This window comes from Mesocricetus auratus, unplaced genomic scaffold (genome assembly GCF_017639785.1).
Source record: "Mesocricetus auratus isolate SY011 unplaced genomic scaffold, BCM_Maur_2.0 Super-Scaffold_15014, whole genome shotgun sequence".
Classification (NCBI taxonomy): Eukaryota; Metazoa; Chordata; class Mammalia; order Rodentia; family Cricetidae; genus Mesocricetus; species Mesocricetus auratus.
Genome location: NW_024429186.1, coordinates 51,315,968 through 51,329,084, shown reverse-complemented (window position 1 = coordinate 51,329,084; position 13,117 = coordinate 51,315,968). Strand labels below are relative to the sequence as shown.

At 39.4% G+C, this 13,117-nt stretch overlaps 1 long non-coding RNA gene across 1 annotated transcript; it reads left to right on the top strand.

Moving 5' to 3' along the window:
* Window positions 1-4,617: 4,617 nt before the first annotated feature.
* LOC106021418 lies at window positions 4,618-12,521 on the top strand. Its single transcript, XR_001196694.2, has 3 exons — window positions 4,618-4,738; window positions 8,056-8,101; window positions 11,958-12,521. It is a non-coding gene; the product is annotated as an uncharacterized LOC106021418 (long non-coding RNA).
* Window positions 12,522-13,117: the final 596 nt, after the last annotated feature.

Genomic DNA, 13,117 nt, shown 5'->3' with positions numbered 1-13,117 from the left:
GTTTGAATGTGAAATGGCCTTTATAAGGCCCATATGTCTGAAAATTTGGTCACCAGTTGGAAGGTATGGAACACTTAGGGGGTGGAGCCTCCCTAGAGGAAGTGAGTCACTACAGTTGAGCCTCGAGGTTTTATAGCATGGGACCATTTCCTTATTCCAGTCCAGTCCATAGTGTCAATGTAACTAGCTACCTCATGCTCAGGGTGCCATGTCTTCACCACCATAAAGGACTATATGCCAAAATAAACCCTTCATATCTTAAGTTGCTTCTTGTCAGGTATTTGGTCCTAGCAAAAAGAAAAGAAATACATCCCTATGTTATCCAAACATAAAGGATTTGGGAGTGGGAAGGGGATGGGTGAAGAGGAGGGGGGAGAGAGAGACACCAAAGTTCTTGTCAAGTGAAGTTTTGCTAATCAAGTAACTAATTTTAAAAAATCAGAGAATAGAGAAATGCAGAAATTATGGGAATTATTTGGCAGTGTAGCACAGTATTGATCCAGGGGCTAACTATCAGAGTATACCCACTTAAATGCTGTTGCATTGGTAGAACAGAGGACAAGGGAATGATACACAGGGTAACTGACACCTGGGACTTGAAGGATGAGAACTCAAAAGAAGAAAGTGACTGCTGAACTCAGTCTTACAGGGTTCCTGATTCATGGAAGAGTCTACCAGACTTTCTGCAGGACACAGAAAAATGACTGACAGACTGCCAGTGCAGATGGACAGTTTGAAATTTCCTGCTTTCCTGAGAAATCTTCTGGACACATTGTGGCCTATGGGCTGAAGATGGATGCCCCAACGTTACAGAGGAACTTTGGGTGACTGTCCAGGTAGTAAGATGTCTCTGTCAATCCTAGTGTTTATATATTATCCTTCTGTGGTCTTTGATGGAGTTGAAGACAGATAGTTATAATTATAGTTTTCCTTAGTTATGATAAAAGATAAGCTACATATAGGACTTTGGACTCACAAGGATGGGATGGATGATATTTTCTTTAAATCTTGCTAAAATATTGTAACTATGTTCTTACTTGATAACTGTTCTGTCATATACAATTTGACTATGTTAAAATTAAGACCTTTCTTTTGTTTAAACAGAAAAGAGGAGATGTTGGGGAAGTCCTGTTATTTGCCTGTGCATTTGTCAATAAAGTACTGTCTGGCCAATAGAAAACCTAGATAGGAGGGACTAGGAGTCGAGGAGGATTCTGGGAAGGGGAAACACAAGAGAGTCAACATGTGACGCCATGGGGGTAGGACGCCGGGAACTATTCTCCGGTAAGAAACATACTTAGATTAACAATTATGGGGTAATTACTTAAGGCAGAGCTAGCCAGTAAGAGACAAATAAGGCCACTTACGTGGCATTTGTGAACTGCTAGTTAGGTTCAGTTCTTAGTGCTTGAAGGAGACACCCCCCCAACCTCTCCCCTCCCCAACCCTGGATTAGGCACAAACCACATCAAACACCTGTTTTCACAGAGATATCCTTCGTTAAGCGGGGAAGAAAGCTGAAGTGACTGCTTTCTGACTCGGTCAGAAAGCTGCAGCAAATGGTCTTGCAGGTGTAATTTTTAAGAGGAGGAGAAGGGGAGGTCTGTGTTAGAATGGGCTAGGATGTAGTGGTAAAGGAGACAGGGGACAGGGGAGAAAGGGGCAGGAGAGCAGAGGACTGACTCTGGACAAAGAGGAGACACATGTGCCACACAGGCAAGTGGCGGCTTATAAAGGAACAACCCATTTTAGGGTGAGGTGTTTAACTTTAATTGGGCATGTTTAATGGGTGAACTAAAAGGAGCTTATGATTGCCAGACTTTAGTACTTTGATCGCTGGACTTTGGTAGTCAGCCTCAGGAGGAGGAAGTGGCCCAATAAGGGAATAGACTTTGGGGACTAGCTTTAGGAATGTCATCTGGTGGTTTTTAACAAGGCAGAGGGGAGGGGAGAGAAGGGCAAGGCCTGCCAGAGCCACATGCTCCAGTAGGCTAGTGTCTCTTCAGTGCTTCCAAAAATTAAGAGTGTATATCTCATTCAGGTGGTAGTGGCACACACCTTTAACCCCAGTGCTTGGGAGGCAGAGGCAGGTGGATCTCTGAGTTCAAGGCCAGCCTGGTCTACAGAGTGAGTTCCAGGACAGCCAGAGTTACACAGAGAAACCCTATCTTAAAAACAAAACAAAACAAAACAACAACAAAAAGAGTATATAATTGTAGGGGTGAGCCCACCCATATTGCATTGACCTCCCTCATCAGTAAATATGCTAAATATTTTAACTATGAAATAGTACAAACCTCATAGACACAAAGAAGCTTTCAGAGGCAATGGGTATATTTGGTACTTTGACTGTGGTGTTGGTAGTACAGGTGTGTATGTACATGACTGCTCATGGGATTGTATGCATTCTACATCTACCAGTTTTCACCTTCCTTCCTCCCACCCCCTCCTTATCTTCTTCTTCTTTTTTTTTTTTTTTTTAGGAGACAGGGATTCTCTGTATTGTTTCGGAGGCTATCGGTCCAGCCCGGCCTCCTCCTTATCTTCTTTTCCATTTTTTCTTCTTCTGGTTTTTCAAGACAGGGTTTCTCTGTATAGCTTTGGAGCCTGTCCTAGAGATCACTCTGGAGACCAAGCTGACCTCCAATTCAGAGAGATCCACCTGTTTCTGCCTCCTGAATACTGGGGTTAAAGGTGCGTGCCACCACCACCTGGCCTATCTTTTCCATCTTTTTAGAAAGCAAACTTGCTGCCTTGCATGACTTTGGGATTGATCTCACTGGGATAATAGGAAATGAAGAAAAGACAGAAAAGCTGTGATCATATGGGTAGTGGGCTCTGCTGGAGGCATACCAGCAGCAATCCAGAAACACATTGCTGATTGTTTACCACCAGAATAGGGAGGAGGCAAGCCAGCTAATTTGGTAGGTGTGTGTGTGTGTGTGTGTGTGTGTGTGTGTGTGTGTGTGTGTGTGTGTGTGTGTGTCCAGGGTAGGAGACTCAGGCTGTAGTAATTCTGGAGGAGGAAACCTCAGGGGATACTCCATGCATACACTGTTAACAGCAGTGAAAAGACCAGAGGAAGGCCTTGCCAGTTCCGTGTGTTTGAAGCACTGGGTCCTTGACATGGCTATGCCCATGCAATAGCATACATTCACAGAAGACATCATCTGCTCTCTCTACAGAATTATCTAATTTATTATTGCTGTTATTGGTAGTGGTGGTGGTGGTGGTGGTTTGTGCTGGTACACACATGCCATGGTGAGCATGTTGCAGCCAGGGGACCACATTTGTGGGTCAGTTCTGTCCTTCCACCTAGAGTTTAAGGAATTGAACTCAGGTCATCGGATTTGTATTGTAAGTGATGCTAAGCCAGCTTTTGTCACCCTTTCCTTTCTTTCTGCTAGTGTGTTAACTATACTGCCGTCAGTAGTTAACCCACTGTGGTGACAGCTCAGAGAGACTGGAGAGTTTTATACAAGATGTAGATGTGGTGAATTGCTGAGGAGCAGTGTTGCCCATAGACAAGGCATATAGGCAGGTGAGGCAGAAGGACAAAATGCCCAGTGACACCATCAGTCTCCATGTTCCAAACAAGTCTATTTCCGATTTCAAATGAGGCTTTGTCTTGGCATGATTTTCTTCTTGTCTTCGTCTCAGAAGTGCTTTCTTTGATTTTTGCATGGTCATTTCATTTTGTCTTGTTTAGTAGCATCTTTTGCAGTTTTAGAAGAGAGAAAATGTGTAGTCATATCCTGAGACCTGTTTCCTCTGATCAATTAGTTTTAAATAACTTCTATAAGTGCCAGCACAGTCAGCTATTTGTCCATTACTTGGAGGCTTCCACATTAAAAAAAATCCCAGTTAATTTAAACAGAACACCAACCTAAATCCTGGATCTGTTATTAGTATGTTTAGGTATTTGAACAGGAGTGGGTATTCTGCCTCTGGAAGGTTGGAGCTGGAAAATGCTTTCAGTCTACAGTGATCACATGCCTCAAACTTTAGTGTGACTACGACCCATCTGTTAACAGTGCAGATTTTGAGTCAGATGGTGGCGGCATGCGCCTTTAATCTCAGCACATGGGAGACAGAGCCAGGCAGATGATATGCATGAGTTCGAGACCAATAGAGCAAGTTCCAGGACAGCAAGGCTGCACAGAGAAACCCTGTCTCAAAAAAACAAAACAAAAAACAAGAATACAGATTTAGACTCAAGAAGTGGGAACAGGATTAAGATTCTGAATTTTAATTAATTTATTTACTTTTTCTTTTTTGGTGCTGGGGATTGAACATGCTAGAAAAGCATACTGCCACTGAGTTTATAAACTACATTTTGGGTAGCAAAGTACTAAGATACAACTAATAATACTTAAATGCCCTTAGTTATACATAGCAAATCCAAGTGTTTAAAAGTAGTGTGTCAAGCTTGTTTCTAATTTAAATAAAAAATTTAAAAAACGGTAGTGTGTGTGTCCAAGTGAGTGCTTTAATGGTGTGTTATACATGGGTTCCTAATCTGTGTACTATTATATTAGATCATTCATTTCTGTCCACCATGGTATTCTTATGAATTTCACTGAAGTCAATTCTTTTAGGTCATTTTTTTTGGTCCTAGGATGTCCTGAGGCGTGGTTGCTGGGAGCAGTGTCTACTACATAAGCCCATTTAGCGACTACAATGTTGAGCAGTGGAGGAAGGTAGATCCTAAGAGCTTGGTGAACAGCCAGTCTAACAGGTAAGTTTTCAGTTGTGTGTAAGAACCTATCTTAAGGCAATAAGGCAGATAGCTAGAAAAGACATCTGCTATCCTTCAGTGGCCCACATGCTTATCAATGGGTATATCTCACACTCGTATGCATGGTCCCCACCATATAAGACACAGACACACACACACACACACACACACACACACACACACACAGAGAGAGAGAGAGAGAGAGAGAGAGAGAGAGAGAGAGAGAGAGAGAGAGAGAGAGAGAGAGGTTAAAAAAGTAGAATTGGTACCTGACTCACCAATGTGATGGATGCAGTATTTTTCCTTTGCATTTGTGGCTTTTGTCACACTTCAAAAGGCATCAGAATAAGTGCTGAGAGTACACAGTTTCTCCAGAGTGTGCCACATGCCTGAATGACGCGCATTAAGATTCAGGCAGCAAGAGGCATTCTCTTTAAAGTCAAGAGGAGGATTATTTTGGTCTTACTAGTTTTCTTTTTCTTTTTTTGTCTCTAAACATCTGTGACTCTCTCAGGATTGTGCTGTGCACTAAAAATAGAGCTACAGCTTATGAGTCACCGTGTTTTCATGGAGGCAGGGCTGCAGATTCTAGGGAAGGATCAGTGGCATGTTGTAAGAATGGTAATAAAGTTGCTCCATCTGAAATGAATTCTGAGCAGGATCATAGGTACGTGCGCATGCCACAATTATCAACCATAAGCAGGAAGCTCAGACTTCTTCCTGATGTTACATATTCTGAGGTGATGCTACTTGCATGCCTGGGGTTGTGGTTGCTAGGACCAGTTTCCACTAGATAAACCCATTTGGTCACTTATCTCTTACTGTAAAGAAAAGCTAGTAACTTTTAGGAATAAAGGTGAACAATCAGTATATGAAATCACCATTCTACATGATTTCATTATTTAAATTCAGAAGAAAAGCAATTGAAGCACTGCAGCCATATTCTAAGTTCAGGATTAATTTACCTGTATAGGTATTTAGGCTGTGTAGTAGTTTGAATGCAATTTGCCCCCATAAGCTCATAGGGAATGAAACTATTAGGAGGTGGGGCTTTGTTGGAGAAAATGTGTCACTGTGGAGATGGGCTTTGCGGTCTCATATATGCTCAAGCCACACCCAGTGTCTCAGTTCACTTCCTTTTGCCTCTGGATCAAAATGTAGGGCTCTCAGCTTCTTTTCTAGCACCATGTCTGCCTGTATGCTACCCTGTCCCACTATGATGACAATGGACTGAGTCTTTGAACTGTAAGCCAGCCACAATTAAATGTTTTCCTTTCTAAACGTTGCCTTGGGCATGGTGTCTCTTACTGCAACAGAGACCCTAATTAAGACGGACTGTAAAGCAAATAAGAAGTAGAAAACAATTTCAGTGTTGTATCTCTACAGGCCTCTTTGTTTGTCTGGAACCTCTTTGTGGATTCTGCCTATTGAGCTGTTTGGTACAGATGCTTGCAGGAAAAACAGTCTGTACTGAGTTCATGTTTAAAATAAGTCAGCAGGCCATATGCCCTCTAAGCAGTCTCATTCAATACAGTGTTTTGCAAATCCTCAGAGCAGCTCAGTCACTATTGTGGGAAAGAATATGTGAACCTAGGTGTCTGCCAGCACAAGGCTCTGAAGAGAACAACAACACACGTCTCCTGTGGGAAACTTGTCTCACATTCCAGGATTTTAGTTCATCTTTAGAAATTAGAGTGTCCATGAAGGTTCAGGCATTAAATTTTTTTTTCCACAGGAAAATACAAAAAGGCTTTCAAAGCATAGTCCACTTAAAAGTATGCAAGCTGAAACTGACTTGGAGGTTGTGTCCAGACAGCGCCAAAAGTATAGCTCTAGTACTATGCATTTGAAATACTGAATTAAACATTTAAACTACATATTAAAATATTATAATCATTAAATTGGAAAGCAGTGAAGACAGGAATCATAAATAATTTGCTGAATGATGGAAGTAATATTTGAATGATCCTGGTTAGATGGAGTGAAAGGTGAAAGGTCAAGTTTAAAGAACTAAACTCCCTAATGTAAAGTGCTTCATTAAAATGTTTTTTGCTCATTTTTATTTACATGTATGTGTGTGCTCCTCCTTGTCTGTATATGTATCAAGTATATGTGCTCATTGCCTAAGGAAGCCAGAAGATGTTGTTAGATACTCTTGGTTGTGAGCCACCTGATATGGGTTCTGGGAACCACACTTGAGTCCTCTGAAAGAGCAGGAAATGCTCTTCACCGCTGATCCATCTCTCCAGGATCCAAGTGCTCACATTTCTAACAGTGATCAAATAACAGCCACCACGTTGGTGTATAGTATAGCACATATGAAAACATACAAGGGTTAATTTAAAACACATTGACAATATGATGTTATGAACCTCTCTAATATCAAACCCCAAGCCCCAATGAGGTCATTGGTCGAATCACAAAGGAAGTCATATCCTCTCTTACCCATAAAACTTACATGATTGATTGCACTTATTTCCAGTCATCAAATATGAAAATTACTGGTCAACTGCAGTATTTTTAGAAGAGAAAGAGAGTAAATTGAAGGAAGCCACATCATTGAGATATAGTTGACAGAATGAAAAATGTAATAAATGTAAAAGAGAAAAATGGGTAGATTGCATTGCATCTGTTTTAAAATTTTTTTCTTTAAAATTATATATACATACCTGGAAAAATTTAAATATATACTTATATAATACATATATGCATATTTTCAAGACAGGGTTTCTCTGTGTAATCCTGGCTGCCCTGGGTCTGTAGACCAGGCTGGTCTCAAACTCTGAGATACACCTGCCTCTGCCTCCCAAGTGCTGGGATTAAAGGTGTGCACTTAAACTTAATATATTTTTAAAAGACTTTAATTTCATTTTATGTCAGTATTTTTCCTGCATGCCTGCAAGGAGCTTAAAGAATCTAGAAAGGGTGTTGAATCCCCTGGACCTGGGTTTATCTTTAAACACCTGTGACTTTCTCAGGATTGTGTTGTATATTATGTACGTGCTGAGCATTGAATCTGAGTCCTCTGCCAGAGCAGCTAGTACTCTTAACCCCTGAGCTGTCCTTCCAGTCTATAATTGTATCTTAAATAGGTAGATTGTTTTATCCGAACACTGTAGTTATTCCTAGTAAGCCTCAGAGGCATTGGCAGAAGAACGAGAGTGTCACGGGATACTGTGGTTCAAAAGTTATCTGAAATGGGGGCATTTCCTTAGGGGTATCATGAAAAGTTCAAGTACTCACGAAAAGACTTGTCAACCACATATCTAGGTTCTTGTGGGAAATACTGTATATTTAATGTTTTCTCCTATTGTTAGTGATCATCTTTAAGGACATCATGGTACAATCAACAGCGGATACAAGGTAAGTACTGGGAATCAGGGAGGAAAAATGTGAGGAAGAGAAATCATCTCAACAAGGGAGTTGAACAAAACTTTGCTATATCCTTGTTGCTAAGCATCAACCCGTGTGGCAGGTAGGGGAAAGCAAAGGGGAGAGGGTTCTTTGCATGTTTACACATTGTAGGTTTTTGTGTTAATTGCCGTGTACTAAAAGAAGCTTCCTTGATGAGGGTTGAGAGATGTATTGATCTATGAGTATAGCAATAGGAGTAGTTTTAATATTATGTTCATTTGGTAGAATAACAGTAGTATGTTTCCCCTAGGATCTATGACCTATCTAGTCACAGGTTCTTGGTCTCATTAACAGTGCCAGGTGGGGTTCCATCTCATGGGGTGGGCCTTAAATCATAAAAGTGGTTGGTTACTCCCATAACAGTTGTGCCATTGTTTTGTGACTTGCAAGATTCATAACTGGGCCAAACTGGTGGTAACTTTTCTCTGGTAGCATGCCTAGCACCTTCCAGCACTATGAAAACTAGCCAGTAGGAATGAAGCTTCCAGGTTAGTATCAGCTTGATTTACCTATGTTCTATTTGTTGTTGTTGTTTTTGTTTTTCAAGACAGGGTTTCTTTGTATAGCTTTGGAACCTGTCCTGGCACTTGCTTTTCTTTAAAGTGATCTACTAAAAAGCATTGCATAATAAATTGCATTAGACCACTTTCTTTACAGTGAGTATTTCATGTGACAATTCATGAAGAAAACATAAATTTGTAGATAAAAGTGGAATACTCTGCTCATTTGCTAAGAATGAAGTTTAATAACCTAAAATAATTAAAAATTAAACACATACTATTAGCTACCAGCATTAGTGGTAGTGTTGCTTGTTATAATAGATGTGTGGGATGAAATTAGCAATAACTGTAAGCTGATGATACATTGGCTAAGTTGATATCTTGGGGAATATAGCTGAGTCTTTTGTGTCTTTCTAGGTTCTATAAATATGCAAGTTTTATGGCAACAAAGTCTATATTTGATACTTTTTTTAGTGGAAGATAAATGTTGAATAGACTTAATTTAGCAAAAGAACACTGCTTTCAAGATTGTGTTAAGGATTATATTTTCTTTGTCATTGCTTGCTTTTCTAAATCTAACCTATTTTTAAGTGAGGAGATTGTCAGCTTCACAGTAAGATGTGGATTCATGACTGGTATCTTTTGAATGCTTATTTCATTAAAAAATGAATACTTTTGTTCAAAACTCATTATGAAAATAACCTCTGATATCCCTTATACATTTCAAAAGGAATTTAATATCTTTTAGTATTTGACCTAGTATTTATGCATAATGTACTTTAAAAACATACTTTTTTTATGCAATGATCTCTCAGTTGGTGGGATGTTCTTGGCAATATGGTACTGGCAGGCTAAATTGGAGTGTTCTGGACCAAAGCTAATTTAGTAATTTTCTGTGGATTTGCTCACTGTTGCCCTTTTATAACTGTGGGAGGATTTTATTATTCACATAAAAGTTAAACTAAATGTAAAGCTAAACAAAACAAAACCAGATTTTCAGAAAATATTTCTTAGATCCTGACAAGTACATATTCCTATTAGTTGTGAAAGCTCGAAAGCCCTAATCCCCTGCTTCCCCTCTGAGCCCTGGCTTAGTTAGATATGAAAGATCTTATGGTTTTCTACATAAGAAATTGTTCTAATATTTGTTAAGAAAATACAGTGTTTCATTGGTTTTACGGGATTCAGAATTGACTATTATATTTTGTTTTGTGGTGTTGGAGACCAAATTCACAACATCTTGAATACTGGTTAAGCACTTTACCATAGAGCTGTATCTCCAGTCTCAATGTGCTAGTTTTAATATGGGATTGTAGACAACCATTGCCAGTCAGTGGGAACTACGTACCAATTCCAACCCTTCTGCTATCCTGGAGTTTCAGTGAATTTATAAATAGTCACCAGATTATCCAGAATTTTACTATAATGAAACAAGTTAAACATCTTGTCGGTTCCTAGTTATCAGGTACCAAATTCAATGTTATCACTGCATTAACATAATTGTCATAGCATTTACAACAGGTTATTCCCATTCACAGATAAGGAAGTCTTAGGCTCAAAAGAGTTGGGGGTAAACCAGCCCAAAGTTGAAGAGCTAATAAGTTGGTGATTCCAATATTTAGACTGCTTGGCTGCCAGAGGTCTGAATCATTGTCTGGTATAACATTTGTTTGATTTTGGTTTTTTTCACACATGTTTGGTGATGTGTCAATACAACTGTCTGTCTATTTGTGCCCAGGTACACTTGTGCAGTGATGCCTTGTTCCCTGAAAGAGGAATGGACAATCTCACACTTCTTGTCTTGTTTCTGTGAAATAAAGAAACTAACTAGAAAACACATTAAGATGATAACTCCTGATAGCCCAGCATTGGGAATTTGGCCCATCTTTCTTTTGAAATAATGTAAATTTTCCTAAAATATGAGAACATAACTGTCTTTAAGCACACATAATATTTCCTAACTTTAAAACAGTAGTCTATTAGTTATTCCAGGAGAGAGAGAGAGAGAGAGAGAGAGAGAGAGAGAGAGAGAGAGAGAGCGAGAGCTTAATCAGAATTAAACACTACTTTTTTTAAAACATGGATTGAGAACTGAACCACAAAGTACTGTGATGATAGTGTGTATAATAGTTGTGGAATAATTAATCCATGAAGAAAAACAACTGTTAATGTTCTGCTTAATATTTCATTGTCACGATTAAAAATTCTACAGGAAGTCAGTTGATTATTTTATCTTCCTAGAAAGGTACTGGATGCTCAGAATTGCTTACTAATTTTCAAATTCCTATCAAATAATGAAGACTTCTTCTAAAGATTTAAAATTTCATTTATATTTCAGATGAAGTCATTTGATATTTTAAAAAATTTAAAATCTCTCCAATTAATGTTGACTGAAATTTTGGGGTATTAGACTTACAGAATTTAAAATATCCATGCAAAACATCATAATTCTGTGTAACAGAGTCTTTCTGTGTGAACTGTTGTTTCTTTTTTGTGTGTGATATTACTGAGTTGTTAGACGAAAATGGAAAAGCATTGCATGACCCAATTTTCGCCTATTAATAACCCTTATTTGGCCCTTTCCCTTTTCTGTTTTATAAGTTTTGAGCTTTTCAATCTAGCCTTTATTTTTCTCTTGATGCTAATTAATGAGAGTCTGGTACCAGTGGTAACACTGCAGGGCCCTCTAACTGCTGATGGAAATCTCAGCAAGACGGCTGGAACACCCCTCTTTATTTCTGCAAAAACACTGGAACAACTTTATGTCTGTCTTAAAACCATCTTTGGAAATTTTATTTCTAACAAAGGAGTTTTGTAAGATGCACAGATTCTGAGCATTGCTGCTCTGCTCTGGGAAAGAAACCTGCAACCTCTAAAACATTTGCGATTCACTTGCTTGTCTTACCTGGGAATATTGCTTAAACTAACTTTCTGTTTTTGTTTTCTTTTCTGAATGGTAAAAAATATTTAAATGTTAAAAAGCTTAATGCATAAGTCACGGGGATTTATTGACATTTCCCTTATCTCTTGCATGCTGAGAGCAGGGGAAATAAGGCGTGCTGAATCTTTTATTTGATTGAAAAGCTTGAAAGCCTAACCTATTTGATTGGAACTGTGTGCTAAATTTATATAAGGGCTCTTGGGAAAGGACTATGACATATGCCATTCCTGAAGAATACATAGAAAATAGAAAAGACATTTGTCATTTGGTTGGTCTCCGGGACTGAGACATAGTTTGCCAGAAATTACTTCTTTGAGTAAATGAGGCTGCTAAACACTTAGCAAAAACCCTTATTTCATGTCAGGTCAGCCAGAGACAAACAGCTGTGAAGCAGAGGCAGATGCAAGCCTGGAGGTCCTTGTGTAGATGGGATCCTGGATGTTGATCCATTGCCGGCCGAAGGTGCTCTACGTCCCTCCTTGGGTATCACTGGCATTTGGAAGAATACTATTGTCTAAAATTATTATCTCTGCTTTTCTTTCCACCCCCTATCACCAACTATCTTCCTTTTTATTTGTAGAGTGGCTGTATATTATCTCACCTTAACCTTTGAGGATTTTTTTTTTTACCTTTGAGGAATTCTTAATTCTTGTAAAGAAACATCTCCGTTTATTCTGATTGTATTCTTCTTTTGATTGAGGCATATCTGGCTTTGGACTTGCTTTGAAACAACATGAACCCACTTCTCTTTGCATACTAGGATTATGGGCATGTGCCAACCTTCCCTGTTCTCATTCTGATTAGAGTTTCCCTTTCTATTCCCATAAGCCACTGGGAAAGCAAAATTTAAAGCAGAAAATCTTCCATAAGAGAATGATAACATTCCCCCTTTGTCCCTTGAGATTTTAATAAATCATAAATCCACAGATTTGACTGTTTGTGAGCTTAACGTGGGTAACTGTAGGTTGGACGTTCTGAAGCAGAAAACCCTGGATGCACTGTGTTTTGTCATGTACTATCCAATATGTAAATATCAGTTTTGCCCCCTTACTAGATAATAGAAGTCAGAAAGAAAGACCATAATTTTAGACTGTTACGTTGTGCTTTTCCATGACAACTCAAGTTATCATCTTTATTTCTCAAAAAAAAAAAAAAGAAAATGAAGTAGAGTCTTGAAATATAATACAATGTAGCCTTGAACCCGCAATCCTCCAGCCACCGCCTCGCCGGTGTTAGGATGTGCACCACTACCCCCAGAAATATTTTAATTTTTTTCCAAAAATATTGTTTGTAAGAAGTAGAAAGTGGTTCCTCCGGCAGCATCAGGTAAACAGGCTGGCTTCCCGGCCTGTGTTCCAGTGCCTGCAGATCGCCTGGGAACTGCACAGAGCTCCCAATCCCGATGGGAGCCAAACACCCCAGACTCCAGATCTTCTCTCCCACCAACGAGACCAGGAAATCAGAGGGGGCAGGGAGACCAGGGGAGTAGCTGTTCTGGATCAGGTACAACAGGACCCAGCTTAG